The following is a 9,555-nucleotide window of genomic DNA, read 5'->3' as shown; positions in this document are numbered from 1 at the left end:
TAATTTTGTATAAAGTAGACCCCCCTATAACGCGGAGATACGTTCCTCGTTATACGAATTTCGCGTTGTAGGAATCCTTAAATACGGATTTAGCGGAAAGTAGTTCGGCTGCTCGTCCGCGATGACGAGTTGGCGATGACGTTTTACCGCGTTTTACGCGTCCCTTTTAGCGTCTTTATACGAATATTGTCGCAATTTTTCGCCGCGTTATAGGAATCTACGTTATAGGAACTCGCGTTATAGGGATCTACTGTACTTACGGTTTTCAATGTTAAACCAGTGATATTACGATTTCATATGTCCCATTTTTAAGACGATGTAGAAAAAAACGTTACAATTCTTGTATAATGTTAAAAAATTAACTGTTACTTTGACAGCATCATTTACAACTAAATTTAATGAATGAGAGAGATGCACGAGGTACAGAAAAAGCTCTAGAATTTATTTTCCTTAAATTTACGATTTATGTATCCGTTGTCATAAGAATTTGTCTTTCCACTTTTTCCCGAGACTACAAATATTCGAGTACAAAGTAACCGGTTTCGACTTATTTCTACTTAAGAAGTAATTAAATAATTAAGCGATTAGGGAAGTGGGGACACAAATAAAACCCTGCTGAAAAAGCCGGAATTTTACCTAAACAAAAGCTTAACCGAGTACAGTGTAGACTGATTTCTTCGTAATATTAGATGTAATAAAGACAGATTTTTCCAGTTCAATGAAAGTGACTAAAAGTTGTAAATTTTGGAAATTTCCGTGGACACCTGGTCTTAAGACGAATTAGTTAAAAAACAAATGACTTTTAAGTTTAACAAATTTAGATTTTTACAGCTATGGTGAGAAACGTTTAAAATTTACAACAACCCTGTCGCGTCCTTTGAGATATACTAGTGATGAGACAAAAAAGGCAACTGGTATCGGCACCCTCAGGATTTGGCAAGCATGCACGCACCGCACACCTACCAAGACCGTCTCTGATTCCATCCACGAGCCACTGGTAGGGACCAATTTTAACTAGTTGGATCGTTTTAATATTTAAAAAGTAAAGACTATTTTATGTTATTTTTATCTACGTTTCTTCACAAAACTATATTTATAATTTTCTTTAAAAGTATATTCATACAATTGAATATTTTGTACCAGGTATGTATAATTGTATATCCATCACACATTTTATTTTAACAAGTAAGTTTTTATAATTTTATTTTTAATTTTAGCCGTTATGTTGTGGCTAGCAATTTAGAATGTAATTGTGATATTGAAAATTTATTTCAAAAAGTTTTGGCTCGAGACCATATAATGAAAAAGAAAACATTATTAAAAGAGAAAAACCAATGCCTAAATTAAATATAAATACGTCAACAAAAAATTTGTTCGACATTTTCACGATAAAATTTATGATGATATAAAATGGCTTTGTGGATGCATAAAAATCCAAAAATTGTTTTGTTGGCCTTGCCTACTATTTTCAAATAAAATTAGTGTGTGGAATGAGATTGGCTTTGACGATTTAAATAATTTGGGTAAAGCTGGCAAAAGACACGAAAATCGTAAATCTCCGTTGATTCTTTCGTAAAATTGAAGCAATTTGGAAATCAAAATAGAACAGAATTTAATATTAGTATACAATATAAAATAAATATCGAAAATTATAACAAGATAGTTACGGCTAACAGATATATTATATTTTAATTAGTAGATGTTATCGAAGCGAGAATTGGCATTTAGAGGGCGTAGAGAATCTATTAAATCTAATATAACAGAGTTAATTATATTGAACTTGCTTATTTATTAAGTGCGTTAGATAATCTATTAATTAAAAATACATTTAGAGAAGTCTACAGTTTTTACTGGCTTATCGAACAAACGAATACGAATGGACCCTAGACCGTGACTGACTGATTGCCCCTGGAAGTCGGCTTCTTACAGAAACGCAGCTTCCCTATCATCAAATGTCACGGCACGCCACTGTATTACAGACGTACAGTACAGTGTATAAAATGGACTGCATCATATTCTATAGATCGAGTGAAGAATGAATAGACTGACGAGTCTCGAATCTGACCGCTTGATGACAGGATTTTCAAACTTGACGGTCTTTAGGTTTATGCAAATAATGTTCAAATAAATAAATTGAAATTTATAAACAATTTTTAACAGTATTTGATTTACCTGTAATTTATATTCGGGCATATTACCCAAATTCACACATTAGCCGTTGTTGCTGTTTTTATGGCAAGACTCGCGCACAGTTATCCCAACGACACTATCTGGTCTGCTAATTTACATATATATCAGTGAACTGATTTGAGACTATTTCAGTATATAATAAATTCAGTCACGATACTATCGATAGTGCGGGCGCCGCCATCTTTCTTTCACCTTCGTTCCTAAATGCCTACAAACAGCAGCACACTCCCGTTGCAGAGCGACCGCTTTTAACGAACGCACCCAAAAACTGTTACCAGTTGATGATGCTCATGCTGAGTTCATCATATAGGATGAATAATCCTCTGGTAAAATATTTACTTAAATAATAAATAAGTACTTTACATGTGAAAAACATGAATAATAAATCCGATTTAAATAAGGATTTAACAGCATGTTTTTTCTAATTTTTGGAACCTAATCCTCCTTTTCGCACCAATTCTTTGTTTCGTATAACACGGATTCGCATAACACGGCAATTTTTTGGAACGTAACTCCAGTGTTATACGGTGGTTACCTGTATATGTTATACTATCTATAAATAATTTGTAAGCATAAATAGATAAATTGTACAAAAGTTTAAAAAATATAGCCTAATCTCATTGCAATTAGGAGTCGTGCTAAAACCGTATTTGTCCTCATTAAGGGGGAGTTATATGTATTTAATTTTTTTGTATTTAAAAAGCTGAAATTAAGTGCTTTTCAAATACACCCATGTAGTTTTTAGCAATGTCTTTCTACTGTTTTTGAAAAATCCGAGAAATTCGATAAAAGAAAGTACTGTAATATATAAATTTTCGGGGGTTGAAATTTTCCATGTGCTTTTTTAGGGGGGTTTTATAAAAGCCACAAAAGATCACAATGGGAAGGGGGAAGGTAAGATTTGGGAAATATGGGGACACGTGGTTTTTGCACGAACCCTTACAGCATATAAAATAATTGCAAAAGTAGCATCAATGGATGTAGCATAGATGTTATTTTAAACGTAAATTCTCTTGCGCGGGATATTCGTGAAAACATGTTCCATCTTTTTTCGATTTGTTTGATGTAAAAATTGGCACAGAACAATGAACCATTTTAAATCAAACCTTTTAAAAATTCACCAGTATCTTGATATAAAATATTTTCGAAATTTTAATTTTTTTAAATCTATCATAAGCACGTCTTTGCAACAGAATTACCGTTGATCACTTGATCGAATAGTCCGGTCATCAGCGCTCCTAGTGAGGATTATGTGCAAACCGCCTCAGGAATCGGCACACGTATTCAAAGCAAATGGCTAGGCTGTTCTTATTGTAGGCTGTGGTATATTATTACTGGCTCACAAAATTTAATTATTAATTGTATTAGCAAAATTAAGAGAGGGTCGATAAAATGTCAAGGAATCCGTTGGAGTTCGTAGTCAATAAAAGTTTGGGGACACGTGCTTTAGTGTCTGTCTCAAATTTAAATATTACAAGTTATAATAACTATCAAACTATATGCTGTTCTTTGATATTAATAGTGATTAAGAAAGGTGAGAGTTTGTAAAGGGCATCGATTGTGTATATAAATTAGTCAATAGATTAATAAAAAATTTTAAAATTATTTACAGGTAAATTGTTTTTTAATATATTTATATATTTAATTAATAATTATTAATATGTTAACTAATGAAATATATAATAACGATTTTTGAGTTAAAATTATGAATTGCGGAATTTTGGCGATATATTTATATTGGAAACAAGTTAGCACGTAAAGTTGGCAACGTGATATACACGTGGTTTAAATGGAGATGTAATTTCTCAAATGGTGTCTAAATGATATTAATGTATCCGGAGTTTTATATATAACGAAAAATATGACCGAAATTCTTGAAGAAGTTGAATTTGATGTTATTAGAGGTAGTTTTCGTAATCATGTACTGAAAGATTTAACTGACGTGAAAGACTCTGATGTTGATTTTTTAATGCTTATTTTAGAAAAATTAAAATTGGGTGATTATCTGTCAGTTTTAACGGATGTACGATTACAAAAGATTATTTGTAAATTATCTCATGATAATTGGAAAACACAAGTTCAAACTAATCTTGCTGAATACTCAAATGGAAGTAGAGTTAAACAGTTGATAGTATTGTTAACTGGTGTTGCATCTTTACAGTTATTCGTTAGTAAAAACTGGACAGGACCAATTAAACAAAGTGGGAATATATTTCCATCATTATCATCGTACTTTTCTTCTGATGAAGAAATGGAAAAATGGGTTAAATTTAATTTATCAACAAATGATGAATCTGTGTATAATATGGTAAGATGTCCAGAAACCTTACTCTTTGCTGAAATTATTTTTCAAGACTTGCAGGAACAATTTAAAGATTGTATAACTTCCAAATGGTGGTTGCTGAGATGTTTAAGAGTGCACCAACTCACTATGATGGAAAGAAATCCCATAATGCATTCCAAAATATTTGAACTTGTTGATAAAATTGAAACTTTAGATAGTCTAAAGCAACACTGGCAACTTCATGTCCAGTTTTGTGTTGAGGTTTCATTAATATATATTTATTACCATGAAGTGACAAAAGCAAAACAGTTGTTATTATTGGCTCAAGATATAATTGGATTAGATGTTCAGTTATCTAGTGCTCTTGGGAAGAGGACATATTATCAGCAAAATGCATTACCACAGTTACTGTTAAAGGTTAAAAGATCAGATAAAATTGCAGATATATTTTTACCAAATGAATCATTAATAAGTGATTCGTTTCTAAAAAATATAACACTTAAAGATGATACCATCCTGAATGAGATAAAATTTTTAAATGAAGAAGATAATGAAGTAGACACATTGTATCCAGAAGAGCAAGTAATAATTCTTGCATTAAGTAGTTTAGCAAAGAAATACTTTTCAATTGACCCCTTAATGCATGAGGAATTAATGACATATTTTGATTTTCTCTTGAAACAAACTAAGGTATGGTGTATTCAAATTCAATCTCTAATGCATAGATGTCAATTAGAAAAGACCAATTCTAGGAGAGTAGAAAGAGCAATGATGCAGATGCAAGAATTGGTTGATTGTACTTTAAAAGATGATGTTCCCATTATTGCACGATTATATCTTTTTTATTGTACCCAAATTCCTCCATACTGGATGATGGAAAAAGAATTAGCTGATATATTTTTATCTTTAGGAGTTAATCAAAGTGCTCTTGAAATATTTTTACGTTTAGAATTGTGGGAAGATGTAGTTTATTGTTACAAACGACTGCAACGACGACAGAGAGCTGAAGCATTAATACGTCATCTTTTAGAAACAGAAGAAACTCCCCTTCTGTGGTGTTTACTTGGTGATGCTACTGATGATGAATCTTGTTATTTAAAAGCATGGGAATTATCTTCCCATAGAAATTCAAGAGCTCAAAAGTCTTTGGGAAATTTATATTTTCAAAGAAAACAGTACAAAGAATGCATTCCATATTTCCAGAAGTCATTAGAACTTAATCATCTTCAATTGGAAGTATGGTTTTCTCTGGCATATGCAGCTACCAAAACTGAAGAATACGAATTAGCAGCAAAATCGTATCGCACAGTTGTGGGATTAGATAATGACAATTTTGAAGCTTGGAATAATTTGTCAAATGCTTATATTAAAATGAAACAGAAAGAAAGAGCATGGAAGACTCTTCAAGAAGCTTTAAAATGTAATTATGAAGATTGGAGAATATGGGAAAATTATTTATTGGTGTGCATTGACATTGGTGCATTTGAAGATGTGATTAAAGCTTGGCATCGATTGATTGATATTAAAGGAAAGCATATGGATGAAGAGGTTCTTTCTATTTTAATTAAAGCTATTCTTGAAGATGTGCCTGATATCTATGGACATCCAGCATCAAAATTAAGAAAGAATGCATTAACACTTCTTGGAAGAATAACATCTAAAGTAACAAATAATTCAAAAGCATGGCAATTGTATGCAAAATTATGCCTAAATCCAGAAGGAGATAACAATCAAGAAACAATGGAACGTGCCCTACAATATTTACAAAAGGCTTATCGTTCTGCTATTCAAAAACAAAACTGGCAAAAAAATCCATCTTCTTGCAAAGAAGTACTCTTTCATGCCAAAGAATTAACAGAAGCCTATTTACACTGTCAACAATCTTGCTCTAATGAAAATTTAACTAAGCAATTATTGTCTTCAGCTTCTCTGATGATAAAAAGTGTTCAAGTAGCTGCATCAAAAGAAGTAGAATATTTTCCATCTGAGGAATGTAATGAAATAACAACATTGTTGTCTTCTTTGAATGAATATTCTTCAAAAGTTAATTCAAAACTGTTATAAATATTGTATAAAATTATTTTATAATAAATAATTAAACTAAATTTAAATAAAATTTAGTTTTATAAATTAATTAAAAAATTTGTGATTCTTAAAATTAATCTATGCTGTGAATTTTAAGTATAATGGTAATGAATTATTTTAATAATAAGTGATAAATTTTTCTATTAAGTCAACACTTTAATAAAACAACTCTTAAATTTTATGTTTAGTTATAACTAAAATAAGATATCTTAATATGTTGAGTTTAAATCTAATATTAATAGAAGTACATAAACAGGATTAGAATTGTGTTCTGTGGATTATGCTTTCATAAATAAAATATTCCAAAAATTATTCAATTTTACTTGAATGAAGAATGTGAAAGCAGATTGAAAGTGAGGAAAATGTCAAATGTAACACATCAAAATAAATTTGATTATGCAGTATTTGTATTATAAAACAAGCAATTTATTGTGAGATTGTCACAAAGGGTACGTTCATTAAGTCGAACGAGTTAAACGCGTTAGTAACGAATCGTTCTAATGGTAGTAGTCTCGCTCAGTGCGCATGCTCTGCGGTGATGACGTTTCGAACGAAACTCTAACGAAGTTCACGAAGGAAAGAGTTGGTTTACTTCGTTAAGAAAATGGCGCCCGACGATATCGATGTTTCTAAATCTACTCGAGTGTTTAAATTGTGAATTAAAAGATGAAATGATTGGAGTAACTGTCCACCCGAAGCAATCTAAGAAAAATATTTCGGATAAGGCTGTATTAGCAACATTTGTATCTTCGATTTTAGAAACAGCCATTCAGTTCTAAACTAATCGTTCGAAAAGTCTAACGAAATAAGAATAACGATAACGTCATTCTCGTTTAACTCGTTCGACTTTACGAACGTACCCAATGTGGGGCTACAATTTTTAATCACATTTTTTAAATTTATTTAATTTAAAATCCCCATACAACATGACTTCTAGTTTTACTCTAACACAGTTTTGGGAATCCTCTGTACAAAACTTTACAAATTTTAAGTGTTAACTTCGTTAATCGATATTTTTTTTTATTCGAGTAAGCACGCATGTTGTATTAAATTTGTCCACAGATTTTAGAATATTGAAATTCAATTTGTTGCCTTTTGTCGGGTTTACTTCAATAAAAACTGATAATACATTTTTTTCTTGTCCTAACTTTCCTATCAACCAAGGTCATTGCTGTTGCTTTCAGACTTTAGCCTTTAAGACTAATTATTTTTTGTTTTTTTATAGATTAATCTTCATATTTAGTAAAGTTTGTTTAGACATTTTTAGATAAGTGTTACTAAACTTTCTTTTAACCATAGGTAAGTAATCATTAGTAAAAATGATGAATGAAATACAGTGATATCTCTGTTCCCAACTGGAACAATTTGGTATTTGAATACAAATCCTGGAAAAAGATCACTCACTATTCGACTGAACAAATGTGACCCTCTAGAACAAATTTTCAATTAGTCATCCATAGAAAATTATGATAAAAATGAAGACATTTCTAATATTTCTGATCAAGATCATCAAAAAAAGCTCAGATGATAATACTTTGAAAAAAGAAAATGGCCTTGTTTAACTAAAATTAATATTAACTACTATTAATTGTGCTTGTTAGTTAATTATTGATTGCTTTAATATACATATTTCTCGTAGTAACAAAAAAGAATAGTATGCTTCTGGAATGTAACCCCATGTTTTGTATTAGTCTTTTGTTTCGTATTGCACCAATTCGCATAACACGGCACTTTTTCAGAAGATATATACCATGTTATGCGATGGACCCACTTCAAATTAGTAGTGTCGTGCCCCTGTACTGTACAGTTAAAAAAAGATCTTTCACTTTAGTCACCATCATCTATATTTTCTTGTAATACTTAGCTTATGAACTCCTTGGATAGAGAACATTAAATAGTGATTTTCATTTCTATCAAGAAGACCCAAACCCATTTGCCATTCCCAGGAAGATTTCAATGAAGATATAGTCTCTCTTACATCCAAGTATTTAAGGATTAATGTTTGGACTTAACAAGAATCAAAAAAATCTCTCCCTCAATATCTTGTACAGTACATACATGTATCAATGCTGTTGACAGAATTAAAGGAATGTTTAAACAGTGTAAATATTAATCAACATTTCATTTTTAAGAAAACTTATCTCCAATCTCTTCTTATGGGCATACGTGCACTTATCTATGAAATAGCAATAAGTTGAAAGATATGTCTGTATTTCACCTTTTGTTTATACTGTATAGCATTTTCTGCATCTAGGAGGAATATGACACATTAACTATTGTTTCATTTTCCTCCTAAATGTAGAAATAAATCATAAAACAATAGAATTTAATTCTTGCAAAATTTATAAAAAATAAACTTTTTTGTAAAGCTGAGAAAGCTTATAGTTAAATCAATATTTTATTTAAAGTAGCTATATAACAGGCCTGGCCAACTTACAGTAGGATGTGATCTACTTTCATGATCTACTTAAAAGTACCAATGATCTACTTCACATCTCTGTTCTTTGATAATAGCTTAATAAGCTACCACAATATTATGCTGCAAAACATACATATTATTTATTGCACAATAATTAGCATTCCATATTATCCTATTTTAGTAAATATACTAAACATATTGATAAATTAAACACCATTTAATTTTTATCATAACAAAAAATAATTTTATTTCTTTCGTTTCCCAAATCAAATTTTGCTCCTATTTGGTTCATTCATTTTGCACTTAACTGAACTTGCTTAGGGTACAACAAAATAATTTCTAAAATAATGTAACCCAGCAATGACATTCAACAACAAAAACATTTTTCACAGATAAATCTTTTAACCATTCACTATAACTTGGTAATGCTCCATAAGATAATACATGGGTACTATGTATTATTCAAATAGTTAAAACTCTGTTAAAACNACATAAATTAATTAATAACAACAACAGTAGTATTAAACTAAAATGTTATATAGCAGGAGTGGCCAACAAATTGATTGTGACTGACTGG

At 30.6% G+C, this 9,555-nt stretch overlaps 1 pseudogene; it reads left to right on the top strand.

The window, feature by feature from the left end:
* The first annotated feature begins 3,889 nt into the window (after positions 1 to 3,889).
* LOC111628571 lies at positions 3,890 to 6,538 on the top strand (annotated as a pseudogene).
* Positions 6,539 to 9,555: the final 3,017 nt, after the last annotated feature.

The sequence above is a fragment of the Centruroides sculpturatus genome, unplaced genomic scaffold (genome assembly GCF_000671375.1).
Source record: "Centruroides sculpturatus isolate CEXI.00-Female unplaced genomic scaffold, Cexi_2.0 scaffold217, whole genome shotgun sequence".
Classification (NCBI taxonomy): Eukaryota; Metazoa; Arthropoda; class Arachnida; order Scorpiones; family Buthidae; genus Centruroides; species Centruroides sculpturatus.
This window is presented reverse-complemented; position numbering and strand designations above follow the sequence as displayed.